Source organism: Neodiprion virginianus, chromosome 7, assembly GCF_021901495.1.
Source record: "Neodiprion virginianus isolate iyNeoVirg1 chromosome 7, iyNeoVirg1.1, whole genome shotgun sequence".
Classification (NCBI taxonomy): domain Eukaryota; kingdom Metazoa; phylum Arthropoda; class Insecta; order Hymenoptera; family Diprionidae; genus Neodiprion; species Neodiprion virginianus.
Window position 1 is genome coordinate 8,052,904 of NC_060883.1, and position 20,248 is coordinate 8,073,151.

The 20,248-nt window shown below is 35.8% G+C and overlaps 1 protein-coding gene across 9 annotated transcripts in view; it reads left to right on the top strand.

Moving 5' to 3' along the window:
- Positions 1-20,248, top strand: part of LOC124309592 (thyrotroph embryonic factor) — a 223,562-nt gene that overhangs the window by 86,534 nt on the left and 116,780 nt on the right. The window contains exon 1 of one of the 9 annotated variants that reach the window (XM_046773350.1): positions 15,033-15,388. The exons of the other annotated variants lie outside the window; for them this stretch is intronic. The gene's annotated coding sequence lies outside the window, so the exon portion shown is untranslated. Of the gene's footprint in view, positions 1-15,032; positions 15,389-20,248 lie in introns of those variants that run through there. 9 annotated transcript variants of the gene reach the window in all.

A 20,248-nucleotide genomic window follows, 5' to 3' on the forward strand; every position in this document is an offset into this window, starting at 1 on the left:
TACACCTCAAACAACCAGACGCACCGATGACTCGATTCAAAGAGTTGATCCACCTGGATAGAATGGTTGAGGTCTCTCCGCGTATCCATGCGTGAGAAAAATGGCATCCATACAGGATTCGAATACCCTCGTGCAAATATACTCGGGTCATCTCTTATGCACGTAATGGAAAGACCTTCTTACATTGAATCTAACAACCCCAGCTGTTTAAACGGAAGCAAAAAATTAGAAATTATCGCGTGTGATCAACTGCTGTAATAAACAGCTTGCAGTCCGCCAGTTCATGGACCAGTATCCAGTATAAGATGTTTCATCCGTTGACTTTTGATAGCGATCGTTTGTTCGAGACAAAGGAATCAGGCTGGTCTGATGAATAACGATGGTATTCGAAACCGTTTGATAATGATTATGAGGTGAGGATGACAGCGATCGATGTACAAGAAAAATTGTTTGACGAGTACGACAAGTTTGGAATGCTGCGACTTCGGTGATTGTTGCCTGCATTACGGCATCGCAACTCGTGAGATGAAATCGTGCCATTCGTAACTTCAGTACGAGCTCCAAAGAAAGCCGAAGATAACAGAGAGAAAATAGAAAAGAAACATCCAAAGTGCCGATCACATTCCTGGGCGAAGTGGGTAAAGATTCGTTTGCGAAAAAGAGGATAGTGGATTGATCAGGTGGGGGTCAAAATCCCGAAAGAACAGAAAGTTGACTGATCGAAAACCCAAAATTTTCGAGACACGAATTTTGAAACAACTTTTCTTGATAAATCACCGAGTAGAACAACTGTTTTTCCGAAAGTTCATTTAACCGAACCCTCTCTTGTCCGAAAAAGTATTTCCAGAACAGTTGACATTCCAAGTGACCAAAGCACGAAATGTGGAGATACAGAAAAATGAAAGTTCCGAAATGAGAAATTGAGAGCTGTTGATGCTTCGAACAGCCGCAAAACCAAAAAAATTAGTTGTCGACAACCAAAGTTCAGAAAGTGCAAAATTACGATCCGCAAAATGCAGAAGGGTCAGAAAGCCGAAAGGCCGCGATACTGTTGTCATAGTTATGCAGATTTATGCTAAATGGCATACCGGCCACCGGATACGTGTGGCGTTGCAGAAAATATATGGGTTTCTGACGTCATCCAACCTTTCGGCATTTTGGCCATTCTGTCCTTAGCGGGTTTCGGAATTTCGACCCTTCGACCCTTACGGAAAAAAACCCCAATTTTAACCCAAAATAACCTCCAAACTAACCCTCAACCTCTGGGGGGTAAATTCGTACCCCTTAATTCAGGGTTATTCTCGAAGTCGAAGGTTTACTCCCAAGTTGAGGGCTTACCTCTTAAGCGAGGGTTAACCCCCAAGTCAAGGGTTTACCTCCAAGTTGAGGGTGAACCTCCCAATCGAGGATTCACTTTGAAAGAATTCTCGAGTCAAGAGCTTATTATGTCATTTTATTGGGACAATAGATGTAACGGTATTACAAAAGTGCATTGCACACCATTAGTAAATACAATAGAAACTGACTAATCAAGAAGTTGTCTGGTTATTTCTCATTTGATATCTTGAGGCGATCATATACATATATTATACATGCATTTGGATATTAATTTTTATCATTGAACGCCACGAAAATTATACATTAACATTATTAAATTCTTGTATATCTATACGAATTTGGGTTTAATATAGAAGGAGGGTATAATGTATCCACACGTAGAAAAATAATCGTTAATAAAATTCAACGTACGTATGATTCATATAGCCATGAAGAATTATCTGTACCCAATGCATTCCATTCATTATTATGTTATAATAAAGATGTATGCGTACGTGTACATACACTATACGAAAATATATAAAATATTCAGATTCTTATTCGTATCTTCAACGTCTTGGGGATTGTACCCTCAATTGTTAGGAATTAACCTTTATCGTTAAGGGTTCACCTTCAACGTTGAGGGTTCACCTTCAACTCTTGGGGATGAACCTTCGATTGTTGAGGATTAATCTTCTACTGTTGGAGATAAACCCTGCATTAATGATGGTTTACCTTCAACTTTTGGGGGTGAACCCCTAAATTCAGGGGTTTATCCTCATCCTTCAGTGTAAACGGCTAAATTTTGAGGGTTACTCCCAAAAATTGAGGGTTTTTTTTCCGTGAGGGGAGTCTTTGTTCAGTCGTTATTGATAAATTCGGATTCATAGATTTTCGACAAAGGGATGAGTCTGACATTTGAAAAGTCGACTTTTTGACTCTTCGGTATTTTCGCAATTCAATATTTTGCCCTTCGTAATCTCGGCCATTTGCCAAATAAAAAAAAAAAACAAATTGTCCGTCTAAACCTATTTATACATTTTTGCGTTCTTCAGTTTTATTTTTCTACAAATCTTCTTTGCGTATTTATGGTCTTTCTACGTTTTCAACCGTCGGCAGTTTGATTTTCGGGATTTCATCCCGTCGACTTTTTGATCTTTCGCGTTTTTGTTTCCCACACGATTGAGCGTACAACATTGGCGATAGTCTTTCATACTGTTCATCAATTCATAAGTCGCTTGAACTTGACTGCCAAGCTTCAGCTAGATTATAATTGGATCAGCTGGTTGGCTTCAAAGCCATTCATCCTCTCTTTGTCTAATCCTTTTTGAACAACGCGCAAGTTCGTGTCCAATTCCATTGTTAGAGACACATTGGAATTACGTGTAATAAGTATGAATTCACTTAACAATGGTGCCTCGATATCAATTGCATGGACACCTATACGCGGATCAATTTGAGCGGCATGGTGATATCAGTACCTCTTTTATCGTATTTACTACTTTATTAGATTCGCCCTTTGAACCTCGTTCTTGGTACTCAAAGTGCTGGTTTTGGCAGGGCTCACAGTCAGTCTTAGCTTGACAAGAATATTCAACCATAATGAGTCTTTGTCAATGTATCTTCTTCAGCTAAGTTAATCATCGATTATTGAACGTTATTCGCAAGTATGACTTCCTTTCAACTAGATCATAAATTGTTTCGACACACTTCGTAGAGCCTTCCATGTCAGCATGGTTGACTACCAACTGCCTGATAGTCGGTCAGTTTTATGAACCACTTTTTATAAACCTCTGAAGAAACTTCGCTCTCTGTTGTTTTCCCTCCTTTTTCACTGGCTTCTTCAAAGTTTGAGACTCAGGCTTGAAGCAGGAATCCTTTTTGCCGAAATCAACGTGACGCAATCCTACCTTTTCTCCTGATGTTGGTTCTGCGCCGTACAACTGCGAAGAAAAATCTTCAAAGCAGAATCTACGCTGAGACTTGAACTTCTTTGCTGGTACTTTACTTTCCGTGAATTATTTTGCTTATAGTAAATATTATATCATCGTTCGTAATCAGTTCGCATGAAACGAGGAATTGGTCACACTATCGGCACACTCCTCGAAACATGATCTGAACTCATTGTCGCACGTACTCGACGAGATTCTGGAGTCTATATACAGAGGCGTGTATCCGCAATATTTTGATTCGTTGGAAGACCTCCCTTCAATTACTAACCTCAACTTCTTTGTCCGAAAACAATTTTCACATACGGTGACTAAATTTTTTCACAGTTTTTTTCACAGTAACGGAAGTCCTTAAGGCCTTTTGTACGCGATTTCGTCGATTTTTGGAAGAACATTTACAGAAACGGTGAAAACTATGTGACGCATATATTCACAAATTTTTTTCTCACACATCATTTATTTTGTTGGTTAACTAAATAACTAAAAAAAAAAAAATTATTTCACGGACATATTTTTAAAAAAGTTCTACCGATTCGGTTTTTTTTTACTTGGTGAATGTTCAAACTCACGTACGGAGGATTTGATTGCTTTGAAATTTTCACATCATATTCTATGTATCAATGTCTTTAATGTGAACCTCGAGAGAAAAAAAATTTAAGTACACGATAAAAGACAAAAAAACAAGTACCGGTAGAGAATTGAGTCAAAAAATAGAAATCCTCGAATTTTAATTTTTTTTGGGTTTTCTTAAACGTCATCAGATTGTTTCACATCGGAGATACGTCTGTCATGCAATATTGTGAATAAGTCCATTTTTTCAGACACTTAGATCAATGCTGAAAACTTTCATCATCAATGCGTGCGTCAAGAAAAACCATTTATTTACGGCGTAATAAGTCCGCCATTTTTTAAAAGTTCCGTAAGAAAAGAAAAAACAAAAAAAATCGCTATGTAGTCAATCAACTGAATAAATGATATATTAGACAAATTTTGTCAATATATGCGTCACTTTTTTTCACCGTTTCTGTAAAGATGTTCTCCGGTCTGTGAGCATTCAGGAAATTTAGTTTTTACTTACGATGTGTTTTTCCAGTTTTTTCATCATTCCTTGTTTGTTTTCTATCTGCTGTTTTTCTAACGATCATGATCTTGACTTTCTCTGCATTTTGCTACTCCTATTCGGCAAGCTGTTTTTGTAGGACAGTCGACGGAAATAAGTGCAACACTTCTTCGATACTTTTGTTTTTCTCAATATGTCGTACATCTCGTTCCATGGCACTTCACTTCGGATGCTTATAAGTCGACGTTTCGCATGGCAATATCTCCGAAGCGTGTTGCCATTTTTCATAACTCGAACCACGCTGAATGTCTCCGTCCAGTAAATAAGGTAGACACGTGGTAAAAATTGTGAGAACATGATTCTTACATGGTTACATACCGCGGTGTATGACTTTTGTTACAAAACTTTCAAATAAATGGAACTCGGAGCTGAAACCGACAAGTGAATTTTTTAAATCTGTTTACATATCAAATGACAGACAGAAAATCAATTACCTTTACCTACTTATTGGATTTTTTTCAAAAAGTCATGCCGCCGGTTGATTGAAAGAAAAGTATCGACTCTGCACGCTTCGAATGTTTCAGTCGTTTTTTGAAATTTTTACCGTCAACAGCTTTCATTCTCATTGAAAATTAGCACCCGACGCGATCCGAAATGATGTTTTCTCGATCGATACGTAATGAGACAATTTATCGATTGTAATCCGTCTTCTCAGCACTGTATCGCCGAAGATCGTAAAAGGGCTTCAAAAATCGTGCCTGTTCTTCTACAAATTCATACAACTGAATTATGACACGGCGTATCACGTCGCAAAAAAATGAAAGCATCTAATTCATTTGCTACGCATTGATAAACCATGAAACGTGCGATTGATTTTAGCGATAACGTCTGACAGAAATTATTCAAAAATGGGTCGAAACGAATTGGATATATTTGGTTTTTGACTCTGCTGAAATTCCGGACTTCCGACGTCGCTTGCCAGCTGTTCCAATTAAATTATTCATTTATAATGTGAATGATGGTTATTTATTAAATTATCTATCTACAAATCGATGGGTAATTAACGGTTAACCGTTTGTAATGACGTAGTTAAACAATTTGTAATATATGTATCTGTATACTTTCTTCAATTCGTTTAGTAAGTCTTCATCTCTTGCATAAATGATCCAAAGCTTATTAACATAAAATTGATTAGATGGCATTTGTTGGATGATTGATCACCCAGATTTCAATTAATCCATGGGTTAACTGTTACAATTCAGTTCGTATCTTGAGCGCAGCGAAAGAAACGAACAAGCTGACAACGAAATGTAAACTGAGTATATTAGAAAAATCGGCAAATCGGATGATTTATGGTATACCCGGTAAAAATTTCCGATCTGTTGCGAAACGGCGGCATAGCTGAAAGAAAAAAGAAAATAAGCAGGTACATGCACGCGGAGACCTATTAAGCGATCTGCGCTCGATTGCGAAATCAAAACTGCTAATCGACACTCGGGTCTGACGCAGGTGAAAGCGATCCTCATATCCAAAGCCGGGTTCTTGTGCTTGAGAGAATTCCAGCCGCTCTGCGCTATCGGCGCTGAGGATCGAGATACGCGGGTACATGGATGTAACATTTTGCCCGTGTAAGACAATGTGAGGTTAATTCAAACCCGGCGTTATATGTGGGACTAAAACGCACCCGGAAGAGAAATTGATCGTCAACTCTAGCGGAATTGTAGATCACGTCGTTGATCTAGGATCGAAGGAGGAGAGACGCGCAATTTCCAGTCAAAGCTGGCACGCTTCCGGGACGGATTACAATGATTTTTGCATACGGTCAATTTACATGCGGTTGAAGTTCGTCACCCCTCGACGATTATGCGTTGAGACAGGTCAGGTCGCCGAGTCGCAGCGTTGCCGCAAGCTTCTGGTATACTTTTTTGCGAATTCCTCAAGAGGGCGGACTTGAAATGCCGAATTCGAAAAGTTCCGAAGTGCCAAATTCCGAAAGGGCGCGACACCGGCAAGTCAAAGTTTCAAAAGTGCGAAAATGAGGAAATTCAAAAATCCGAAATATTGAAATTCGGAATGATCGAAGATTTTTAGTTCTGTGAATTTCTGGCCCGATGAAATTTCACCACTTTGATCTTACTTTGGTTTGGATTTTCGATATTTTTACGTTCGAAATCCTGGTCATTCTGATTTTCGGTTTGCCTTATTTTTTACACCGACTCGTCGAGTAAACTACGCCGTGTGAGTATGTTTTGGTTTTCGGAATTCTACTCTATCGAAACTTTACTTTTCGGAATTTTGCTCTATCCTAATTCGAATTTTCGGAATAATGCATTTCGAAACTTTGAGCCGTCGGATTTCCGACCGCTCGAAACTTTGGTGTTTCCTAACATTTTGATTTCCTTAGTTATTATTCTTTCTCATTACGATTACTGTTGCTACATTTTCTTGCAACTGTTGCGAAAATTTCATGCTTGTGCAAGAATAAATTGACGTTAAAGCCTTATTTAACTAAAAAAGTATAGTAAAGCGAAAAAACTGATTTTGCGTTACAATTACCAAAAATGGATCGACAATAACGCAAAATGATTACGCGTGCCTCGTTTTTCGCAATTCCAACTACATTGAAACAGTTTTTTTAACGATACCTGTTTCACTAAATTTTTCTAGTTAGTATAACAAATGAAATTTTTCACAGTGTAGGCGCTTTTGGAACTTTTCAAATTCGGAACTTCGATCCCCCCACCCCCTCAAGTTGCGTCACCGCCGTCATCGATGACGGAAGTTACGCCACTGCAGGTGCGGTACTTTATTTTTACGTTTTGCGTACTTTTTACGCCAAGCAATTTTTGCAGCCGTTTGTTCCCTTGTAATTTTACTTCTCATCGCTCTTATAGATGTATTTACATGCGGAGAAAGTAGTCTGAACAGGTTTTATCGTGCCTATACCTGCAGATCCCCGAATAGATCAACCTCGCGGTTGGATCATTCGGCTTTCAATCGCACTTTTCACATTCATTTTTTCCCCCGCATGGTTATTATATCTATAGGCTGACTTGAAAGCGGCTCTGTGCCGTGTATTTTTGTACCAATGTGGCGGCGCGACAGCTGAGAATTCCTAGAAATTCGGAGATTCAGTCTCAAGCTTCCAAGTCCAAGCTGAACTCGCTCGAAGAGGCCCAGAAACCGATGTTTTGATTATTGGTTTCGTTGTACTATCTCCCAATTCAGATTAACCTTATCGTTGTAAAGCATATCTCAAAATATACGATGTAAGGTATATTGACAAATTTTTGTAGACTAAAATATTTCAAAATGCCGGCGCCACAGCTGCCGGAAGTTGGCACCTCAGATTTGCGCCGTGCAATGTATCTCAGTGAATTGTCAACCGACTTATTGTTGGATGAAACTTTTCAGAAATATTTGGCGATTGCACGAAGTTTGAATTTTTTCAAAAAAAAAAAATCGAACAATAAATGCTGTTTATTACCGATTTTTTTATACAGAAATGAGTGATTTATTATTTTTTTTTTTTTTCAATACGGTCTCAAATTTTCAATCTTTTTTCTCTCCGTCGTACGAAGTGTACTGATATGTTTTAATAATAAAAATCAAATTTTTCGATTTTGGTCAAGACTTGAGACTTGTAGGCTGCACGGCGAAAATCTGCACTGCTGACTTCGAGCAACTGTAGCATCGCCATCTTAAAACATTCAGGTCTAAAAAAATTTGTCAATATACCTTAGATTGTATATTTTGAGATATGCCTTATCTCAATTTGATAAAAAATTCCATTTCCTCATAAAAAAAATTGCATCTTTTTTTATGCTAAAGGCTCGTTATCCATTTTCGTAAAAAAAATTGAACTTTCGACCATAAGTCTAATAGATCGCCGAATCTGTTCTTTGTTTATTCTAACTTTAGTGGACTGAGGTCGATGTTTATTACCACGACCAAGTATCACACCGTTGAATACATCTTGGCACTAGATCCGATCCGCGGCCTGTCGTCTGATTTAATGTACATAATCGTGAGCTGGGTGAGTTGTTTCTATCTCAGAATCCCAATGTTTGTCGTTCTAACGGTGACGGTAGGTATCCAAGTTAAACAACCCGAGCTGAGAAATAGACTTCAAGGTGACGGACAACGGGGCAGAAGCAGATTTCAAAACTTCCTAACCTATCTAATCGCCACACTTTCTGGCTTAACTATTCCTTCTTTCCTTTTATCTTAATATTTGTTACGCGAGACTTGAATGAATTGCCTGAATCGTTTCAACCGTGTAACTGTCAGGGTTTTGTAACAAATTAAACGAATGCGAAGTGCGCAAATTTTTCACAAGCGGTTATTGGTAGCTAACGAATTTGGCATCCAAAATGATAATGCAATTGACAGAAACATAGACAAAAAAAAAAAAAACAACAAAAAACATCTCTGTTTGAAAATTTAAGGCTTCTCGTGGCGGGTAAATCAAAGTAACCTTGCAACGTTAGTACGTGTAAAAAGTTTTACTCTTGAATTCGTGTAGGTAGTTGATCGGCAACCGAATATATTTTTTTCAATGAGCATTGAACGAATGAAAATGAAGAGGAGTTTTCATTAGCACTTGACGGAATCCTCGCGATTTTTGTGACACTGCAGCTCAATGTTCAGTGACGAAATTGAGTCGGTGACCATCGGATAGGAATTCTTGTCTTCAAAGCGTACGTGAGATTAGCGAAATGAACGAAAATCCTATTGAACCAACTATCACTACTCTTGAACTACTGAATCAAATTGGTTCAAACGTAATACAAAATAAGTGATACACGTAAGTAGAAACAATAACATCACGGTCAGAAACAAACCGATATTTAAAATCTAAGTCATTTCTACATTGACATTACTTGCAAATCGTCATTTCGGAATTATGTCGGCCATCTCAGATGTAAGATTCAAACATGTTTGATAAAAATGACATCCTTTAACTTATCGATTATCACCATGAATCTAAAATCCACATTTCCTTCTGAAATGACGAACTGATATTATTATGTTCGTAGAATAGTCGATAATTCATCTGTAATCCAATTACATCTTAATTTTTGTATATCTGATTTATAATTTAGCTTATTCTTCTCTATTCATGCCAATTTAACGTGTATACTTATGAAACCTGTAATTTAAATGTAAAAGCTGGATAATTTATACGCAACTTGATGTATTAAGATTCAAACGCATGTCTAGAAACACAATCTAGCAATCGTAGAGGTTAGCTATAAGACAGCGTTAAATAAGAAAAGAAACACATGTAAAAACATTTTTAAACGTCACAAAGACAAAGTTTTATAATAAAAAGTCGATTACGAACAAAATCGAGGAATCGTTCATCAATCATCCATGCGAGAGAAATTTTTAGTTCCGGTCACTGCTCAGTCCTTAACTATTTTCATTTTTTACCACAATCGAAAAATATAGTTCTAGGTAGAAAATGAAAATTAGTTTTCTAGCCGTTACCGGAAAGTCTGGTATCCGTTACTATTCTTTCTCATTACGATCACTGATGCTATATTTTCTTGCAACTGTTGCGAAAATTTAAAGCCTGCGCAAGAATAAATTGACGTCAAAGCCTCTTTTAACTAAAAAAGTAGAGTAAACCTCACAAACCGATTTTGCGTTGAAATTACCAAAAAACGATCGAAAATAGCGCAAAATTGTAACGCGTACCTCGTTCTTCGTAATTCCAACAATATTGAAACAGTTTTTTTTTTAACGATACATGTTTTACTGAATTTTTTTAGTTACTCTAAGAAATGAAATTTTTCTCGGTGTGGTGCCTATATTTTTGTATACAACTGCCATTCTCTTCGAGCTTCCGCATTCTGGCACAAAACCAAAAAGTTCTACAGTAGAAAAAATTTCCAACAAATTTTCGTCTGTTCGCTTGGTGCTCGTTGGAACCGAACATTCGTTACAAAGTCAGGTAAACCAGTGTGGATACACTCGGCTGTACGAGCGTCACACGTGTTTCCGTTATTGTGCATCCGGTGTTCGGTGTTCGCGTGTTGTTCATACGTCAGTCGTTGCACACGCTCGCAATCAGTGAATGTGACTCGCATCTCGAAGCCGGCTGACGATGCAAGTTAGGGAAATCCTCATCACCGTGTAACCTTCAAGGTAATTTGTTTACACGCGGTAATCGGTGTACGTATCGTGATTTCGTGTCTTGCCGTGGCGGTTAAGGTTCGTTCACACTGACAATGATCAAAAGTAATCGATTATTTTATCCCGATCAATCGAGTGTAATCGATTAATTTTCAAACATGATTAATCAACCGAATCGATTATTTTTCCTCACAATCGGTTTTTGTTTTTAACTCCCGTAAACGACGCGATAAAAAAAGTATGAATCTATGTGATTAAAATGTCACTTAATATCATTGCCTTACTTACGGAATACCTTTTCGACATACCAAGTGAAAGATAAATGAATATTTTCACCTGAAATTGAAATATATTTTGAATTAAACTACACACTATCAAAAAACTTTTCCGCTATTAACCCTTCGGAACATACGTCTCCCGTACCACAATCATTACTATCGTGATGAGAGAAAATCTCACGCCTTCTGCGCAAGCGTCAAGAGCGAAATTTAAAATCTACTCGATTAATTTTAGGTTATATATCAAGTAAAATACGATAACAAATACTATTTTTTTTTTAATATGATATATTAAATATTAATATTATTAATGTATAAACTGTATCCACTGATACGTGAAAAAAAAAAAAAAAAAAATTTTTGAGTGTATGTTTACAAAAAGCCAAGAAGTGATAAGTGACAAATTATTATAATTTGTTAAAAGTTTCTTATTTAAGTTATTAAAATTTTTGAGAACAAAATATTTGAGATAATTAAACAATTATATTTTGCATAATTTATAAATCTTTATAAACAATCACACTCAAGTTGAAACATATTTTTAGGTTACATATGTGTTTATAACAGAAAAACATTAATACATAATGTGTCGAATTTACTTACTTTGTTTATACACTGAATAAATAATAACACTTATGAACTAGCATACAACTAAGAATAATTATTTATAAATTATTACATTTTTAGTTTTTAATAAACAATACTGGTACACTTGTACACAAGCTTTAGAATACTGTGCATTTGTATATTTATATACATTTAAAATGGCGGCTAGAAACTACGGAGACAGCCGAAGCTAAACGAAGTCATACGAATAGCAATTTTTTATGTGCCTGACTTTACTTACGTGATGAGAGAAACTCTCACAGTTGATAAATAAATAATTTTTTTTCTTTATTTTACAAGTTTAAAAAATTTTTCTTTTTCGTATCATTTAGAGCATTAAATTTTAGGAAGGTAAAAGAATTTTCAGGGGGTCATTCTATTTGAATTTTGAAAGAAAAAAAAGTTTTAATAAAAGTGTGAGAGAATCTCTCTACACGATAGTTCCGAAGGGTTAAGCCTACATAGGTATTGGCATTTACAAAGTTTTGATTCCAAATGCACCGTTTAAAAATAAAAAACACGAATAATCGACTAATCGATTCATTTTTGCCGATTTAATCGAGACGGGTTTAGAGTTTTTCTTTTTTTTGTTTTTTTTTTCTTTTTGCGAATCCATTAATCGATGCATCAGTTATTTTCAGATCAGTGGCCATCGCTATTTCACACTGTCATTTTATGTATCCCCGTTTCTTTTACCTGTCGACGAAGTCAAGAAATTATTTTCATCAATTTGATCCTCATTTGCCGATAGCAGAATTTTGAGTCACTTGAAAATTTACGAAAGTTTTCGTTCTGTTATGTTTACTCAGAAATCCGGTGAGTGGTTGAATAATTTATGATGTTGGTTACATCGTTATTAAATCTGTAAAACTGAGAAGCGCGTAATGCACAAATAATTATATTTTCGATCGTCACTTTATATTTGGTAGATTAAAAAAATCCTTCAACATTATTTGCATTTAGTTTAATGAAAATGAGCAGACGATGAATGAGAAATTTTATCTTCGGGCAGAATAAACAAGTTGCGTAACTGATTCCACACGAGGGTTGAACAACCAGTTGTTAATTTGCGTCTAGGGTAGATTTGATCATTGCAGTTAGCTTTCAAATAATTCCACGTGATTCCGAACACTTGTTCAGCAGAGATTGCAAATGATACGTGATGAAACAGGATTTCAAAGAATTTCAGGAGGCTATCAAAAGTCCTACGTTTTCCAGAAAATTTCAGACATTTCGTAAAACCTCGAAGAATTTTGAAGGGTTTTACAAGATTTCGCATGATATCAAGAATTCCTCCAACTTGCAGGAAGTTCAACATATTTTTTGGGATTTCCAAAAGTTTCATGCAGTTTCAAGGATTTTCCGAAATTTCAGTAATTTCTCAAGGTTTCATGCGATTTCCATAATTTCATGGGCATCAATAATTTCGCGAAATTTCAAGAATTTCCAAAGGTTTCGGGAAACTCCACGGATTTTCAAAGATTTCATTGAATATTTCTTTAAAAACACAAAGATGTAAAACATTGAAATTATAAAAACAAAAGCTGGGATATCGAAGCTTTTTTTCAAAACGCTTCGAAATGAGTCTAATAGATTCGTCCGACTTCACTCGACGATAATTTATTTTACCTGGAAAATTATTTTTCATAAATTCATGGATGGATTCTTTTTATTCGGTATTCGATTCATTAATGCATTAGTCGATCACAATCAATATCAGGGCAATGTTGTAAATGCAAATATTTAACGATACCAACATGTTAAAAAACAAAGATCCAGTGAACTTGTAGAAAATGGTCTTTTAACAAACGTGACGCATCATAGAGTAAAATCGACTGGATACACTGGATTTTTTAAGCACCATTTTCCAGATTTAGCCAATACGCATTTTTTCTCGAGTAATCATACTTCTCAGTTACTCGTGTCAAATTTGTAAAGTGAACCTTCGACTTCGCACGGTCATACGCGATGTACAGTTTTTTTTTATAGATTTCCAAAATGACCGTTTTGTAGCTTGGAGTTTCCCCTTCGAAATACTTTTTCTCAATTTTGACTGCAATTTTTTCTCGCCAAGTTATCCAACCTAAAATAATAGTGTCCAAAAAACTTTGATCCCACGTAACAAGAGAAAAAATCCTCTTTGTTTTGAGTCTGTCTTTGGTATTAAAGAACATAGGACAAATTTAAGAGCAGGGATTTAAAGGAAAAACTCTATTCGTCAAGATGGTGAGACGGGAAAACATGATCGTCATTTTTACGATATCTGTATCGCGGTAAGGTTTAAATTTAGATTGCCGAATTTTACCATCTTTGAAAAGTTTTCAAATCTGCCAGTTACGTCGAAGATGATTTTTGAAGAAAGATTCAGAAAGGTGACATTCAGAGGATTATTCTCCTTTTTTTTTAATTCTGTAGGATGGTTTCTTTACTTGTTACGTGGATTCAAATTTTTTCGGACACTATTTCCTTTCATGTTGGATAACGTGGTGAGACAAAATCGCCACAAACGTTTAAAAAAAAGCATTTTGAAGGGAAATCTCCAAGCTGCAAACGGTTATTCTGAAAACCTCGAAAAATAAATTTGTAGTTGTAGACTTTGAAAAATTCACCTCTATTACCTCCGAACAGTACCGGATGGACGTCTGGTTATGTACAAAACTTAAGAACAAATGAATGGATTAGGTTTAGGATGATTTTGAACCCAATCGATGGGACTTTTCTCAGTTTTGAAATGATTGAATTTTGGATTTCATCAGTCGGGTAACTTTCGAGTTATTTAAATAACAAGACTAAAGAAAACAAAAATGTTTTACCAAGGGTTCAAGACGGTAACGTATACGGGAAGTTTTTAGACCTGTCTACTAAGGTGAGCCAAATTAACAATTTCGTTACTTTGGTAACTTCAATGAGATTTTTGTGTAGCTAGCAAGTAGATTGATTAAAAAAATATTCAGCGTAATCAAAGGGGGCGGGTTTGAAATTCCGAATTTGAAGAGATTCGAAAGCCCCAAATTCCAAATTTTTAGGTAGCAAAGCTTAAAGAAATCCAAGTTTCGAATGGTTCGAATCCCAACGCACAAAGTTCCGAAAGGTCAAAATGCCGAAAAGGCATAACTCTGACAAGTCGAAGTTCCGAAAAAGCAAAGATAAGAAAATTTAAAAATCCGGAGCATCGAAATTCGGAATGATCGAAGATTTCCAGTTCTGTGAATTTCTGGCTTGTTGAAATCCCACCATTTTGTTTTGGATTTTCAATATATTTACGTTCGGAATTCTGGTAATTCTGTACTTTTGTTTATTCTAATTATTTACACCTACTCGTCGAATAAACTTTACATTTCGGAATTTTGCTCCATCGGAACTTGACCTTTCGGAACTTTGCTCTATCGTGACTTGAACTTTCGGATTCTCACCTTTCGGTAACTTTGAGCCGTCGCGACGTGTTTCCGACCGTTCGAAACTTTCTCGTTTCATTCGAGTTTTCGCCATCAAATAATTCGGAATCCGGCGCTTTCGGAACTTCAATCCCGCCCCTCTCGCGATAAAATTGATAAAGAGTATCGATTATCCGTCCAGCACCCGAGTCGGCCGATCATCGCAAAGGCGGCTGTCGCGTGGGGCGGATGGGGCGGGAGGGGCGGTTACCCGTAGGAAACACGTGCCCGAGGAACGTGCCTCGCGGTGCACGTGTCTTGGCGCTACTGCACCCTGCCGATCACCCCACTCCGGTAAAACGCACAACCCCTCTGGGCGGCTTGCCGGGCTCAGTTATCCGAAGTCTCGCACGGCACCAAGTTCTCGAGAATTTTGCTAAACCTCTTGATTATATTTACAATTGATAAAACCGTACCGATAAAATAATAATTTGAGACCGGGCTGAAAGTTCGTCGTTCGATATTCTCTGGAAAACAAGAGTAACCGAAAAAAGAAAAAAAAAAAAAAAAAAAAAGAAAGAAAGAAAGAAAGAAAAAGACGGACACGCACGTATGCGAATATTTAGAGAAAAACACACAGTAGACATCAATAAACAAAATATCGTAGGTTCGCATTAGTATTGTTACAATGGAAATGAAAGCAAAGAATTGAATGGAAAGAAAAAAAATAAATAAAAAAAAAAAAAAACAAAAAAACAAAAAAAAAATTCGTTAAAAGAAAATGGGCAAAACGTCTCGGCGTAATCCGGAACTCGTGTAAAAAAAAAACCGTATGGGTATCGTGCGTTTCAAAACTACCCTGTTGTTGGATCTCGAAACGGGTTCCAAAATGCGTCGAAAATTTTATTTTGGGGGCGTATATTTTTTAATCTATATGTGTCTGTCGAATTTATACGTTAGGGTGTTTCGGAAAAAACCAATTTGCGACTTTTCACCATGGCATCCCCTGAAAAGTTTTGTTCGGGTTGAAAGAAAGTTTATGTAAAAAAATGAGCATTCTACGTCGTGTGGAAGATCGCGCTCACAATCGGTTGATTTTTTACTTTTATACATTTTTGAAGTAGGTATCGTGAATGATATATATATATATTTTTTTATTGCTTAAATCAATCATAACCTCAATTTACGTCACGAAAAAGGCGCACATTTGTAATACCGAGTTTCCAGTTGATGTTTGAAAAGTGTATTTGGCCGCTTTTTCACCAATAATTCAAACTCGTAAACTAGTTAAAATTCGATATGCACTTTTAATTTAGAAGAATAAGGTTCCAGGACGATATATCGTTGTGTTTTTTATCGTGATCTTTGGGTTGAATATGAATGTTAGGAAAGAAATGATAATTAAGGTGCCGCAACGTGTTTCTTGTAAAATTTTTAAAAAAATGTGCAACAATGAGGAAAATAAAACGAGCGCGATCTTCCGCGTAACGTAAAACGCGCATCTTGTCACCGAATATTTCTTTCAACCTGCACCAATTTTTTCAGGGTCCCCATGGTGGAAAACCGCAAACAATTTTTTTCCGAAACACCCTAATATACATATGATATATGTATATAAACATCGCATACATATTGTTAAACATCGTTGTTTCTTTGTACTTCTTCGTTTTTCTGTCTCTCCCTTTCTGTGGCGATCGCTTACTTTTTTTTTTATTACTTTGCTCATTCATTACAAATATTCTGGCTTCAGACTCCCTCCAGGATTTCGTCACGCCTTATGCGATTTGCTCTTGCCGTAAACACGTTTTCCTTTTAATATCGCAGCATATTTTGACCGCTTGACGAGTCTCGGGGGGTTTAAGTAGAGCGTCGAGATACAGTCAAATTTCTGAGATATCGTTAGCAGTAATAATCATAAAAGTACAATAATCACCAAAACCTGTATTTAAAAAATGGCCTCGATTCAGCACAACGATGTAAGTGTTGATTTTCACACGGAGAACAACAAAAACTCGTCGAATCACGCGGAATGAAAAAATGGATATTCATTAAAAAAAAAAAAAAAAAAACCCGTTTCTACAAATGCGAAAGACGGGAATATTGTTGATTTGCGAAGGTGACCTAAGAATCTCAACTTCAGCCTACTTGCTCCGTAACTCGTTTTGAAAAATCCTCGCACTCGCGTCGGAGACTGAAACCTTTTTTCATTGTTGAATTAATGTTCCGTTCTTGTTTCCTTTGTTAATTTTCCTGGGTCTGCGAATCTCCGATTTCTCGTGTTGGCAAATACTGGTGCAAAATGAAAAATGAGATCAATTTTTAAATACGGGTGATTCTCAGTTAAGTCAAAGGTGTTCAGAATCAATTGAGCTTCAGCCTTCACTTGAATTTTTTATACTACTAGGGCCAGTCTGTCGGCGCCGTAACGCTCATGTCCATTCTATCAAGGCCGTAAAACAAGGTATGGGTGTACCCTTGGGTGGTTAATTTTTTTACTTCTTTTTTATGAAAGGTGCTACTCGGAAAATTTGTGACAAATATTGAGAAACAAATCCTGTCTTAAAAAAAAAAAAAAAAATATATATATATATATATATATATATAATAAGACGTTTTTTGTAGAGAATTCCAATTTCTATAAAAACCTGTAGGGAAAATATCGTACGATTTAATCAGACTTGAGAGAACCAATAATAGTGAAAAAAAAAATTTTCCCATGTTAATCAAATGGGAAAACTTCAATGCTGTTGAGCTACCTCTAAATATTTTTTGACAGCGCTCCCTTTGCGCAAAGATTTGTTTTTAGATGCGAACTAAAGACTTTTCGAGTGATGAGCAAAAAAAAAAATATTGCCCTAAAATGACACACCCTAATTATATATATATATATTATATATTATATATTATATATATATATTTTACATATATATTAGTTTATTTATTTGGTATCGTGGTCCAATTGATCATTGTTCATAAAACCTAGTACTGAAAACTAAATAAGGACATTAAGGTGATGAGATATTTACTCCTCTACACTGAGAAAAATTTCATTTCTTATAGTAACTAGAAAAGTTCAGTGAAACAGATATCGTTGAAAAAAATGTTTGAATATTGTTGGAATTACGAAAAACGAGGTACGCGTAACCATTTTGCGCTATTGACGATCCTTTTTTGGTAATTGCAACGCAAAATCAGTTTGTGAGGCTTACTCCACTTTTTTAGTTAAACGAGGCTTTAACGTCAATCTATTGTCGCACAGGCATTAAATTTTCGCAACAGTCACAAGAAAATATAGTAACAGTGATCGGAATGAGAAAAAATAGTAACGAATACTGGACATTTCGGTAACAGCTACAAAACTAATTTTCATTTTGTACCTAGAACTATATTTTTCAATTGTGGTAAAGAGTGAAAATAGTTAAAGACTGAGCGGTAACCGGAACAAAAAATTTCACTCAGTGTATTCGTAACAAAAACTGACAACCAAATTTCTTCGAAACGATATTAATCTTTCGGATAAAAGACGAGAACAGCCAATAGCGGAATTGTTAGACGCAGTTTGCTGTTCATTAGTAAATTATTAATTAGACCATGATACGAAAAAAAATAAATTAATATATATGTATACATATGGGTCATTCCATATCAAATCGACCAATGGTTGTACTCGACCCCTTTTGTTTTCGATGGAATTTGGCCAGAAGTTTTCATTCGTCATACAAAGAAGTTCTGTCAAAGGAAAAAAATTGATCAAACCTCATTTCAAAAATTTCAGGATCTTTTGAGATCAGTTAGAGGTACTCCAGAAAAAAATTGGAGTGAAAAATTTAATGGCGGTCATCGATTTTTACAATGTTGTATATTTCAAAATTCTTCAAAAAAACGATTTTTTGAAAAAAAATTTCAAAAAAATTTTCTTTTGGTAGCTTCGATTATCCCCTTGAAAATCTAGTTCAGATCATTGGAGTAATTATAATAGTTTTCGAGATCTTTGAAGCATAAGTTTAAAAAACCGGAAAAATAATGGAATTTTAAAAGTTGCATAAATGTTGAAAAAAAATTTTTTAATTTTTTTTTCCTTTGGCAGAACTTCGTTATATGATGAATGAAAACTTCTGACCAAATTTCATCCAATACAAAAGCGGTCGAGTACAACCATTGGTCGATTTTACATGGAATGACCCAGATGTATATAATTAGGGTGGGCCAAAAAAATCGCATATTTTTTTTTTCACTTTATACTCCGAAAACTTGATTGGTAGAGACCTCAAGAACATTCTCTCCAAGTATGAGCTCTTAATTTTAATAGGAAGGTCCTCCGCCTCGCAGTTTTCTATTTTTTTTTTTTTATGGTGAGGAAGAAAAATACATATCTCGGTATCTACTTTTTAATTTGAACAGTTTACTGATGATTCTGTTAATAAAGCTGGCCGTATCAACACAGCTTTTTTGCACTTTTGCAAAATTAGAGCAAATGATTTCTTTGGAGTTAGTGTATCATTTGCGTTTGTTTTCGGCTTCTCCTTTCTTTTTTTTTAAATAAATTGGCAATTCAACATACCGTATCTCAATCTGGTAAACATCTCAATTTTCTTCCAGAAAAGAAATGATTTTCGAAAAAACTATCCACACGCAGTTCGGCGCGATCACGATAACCAAACAAGGTTATATTCTTTGAAAGCATAACTGCATGCTCACTGTCAAACTGACACCACATACCGACCAATCAAAGAACGAATGAAACCGGAACAATTCACTCGGTATCTTGATAACTTCGATGTTTGATCGTCATATCGAATTTTTAGGAGAGGAATCTAGATTCACTTTTTCCAGTGTAAGCTATATTCTAAAGCGTTATTTCTTTTTTTTTCTCAACTTTCCAAAAATTTCTGCACATTCACTCGAACTTTACGAAAAAGGTGATGGAAAATATTTATTGTTTTTTCTTCTTTTTTTTTATGCATGAACAATTTTTGTATTCAATGTTTTTCATTTCCACCTTCATTTCGATTTTCTTCTAACCGTTTACGCAATACAGTAAATTCTTGCTCATTCGAGCTCGTCTACTCTGTGATAGGCAAAAATATCGGTTGTTTTCAGCTATTGATACTTATGTTCGTTGCAGTCAAACTTTGCTCCCGTGACCAGCTTTCCTTGACCACATGTGTACACTTTTATTTTTCGTCGTTTTTTTTTTTTAACGTATGTGAGTTGATGCAAACACACAAGTCTATTTGCCTATAGAGAAGAATATAATTAATATTCGTTATCACTCAAAAGTACATTGTCACTTTTTCAATCCTTTTTATCCGAGTTTTTCGATTATCCGAAGCTCAAGATTTTTGTCATCTCGTCTAGTATTTCGTGAAAATATTTTATATTTTATTTTCTTGTTCAGCGATTCATAACTCAATAACCCCCTTTGTGCTCTCTGGGGGGAGACAACTGACATTTCACGCATTCGATTTTTTATCTCACTACTCGATTCACGGATCCTTGTGGAAAGAATCATGAATTTCTATT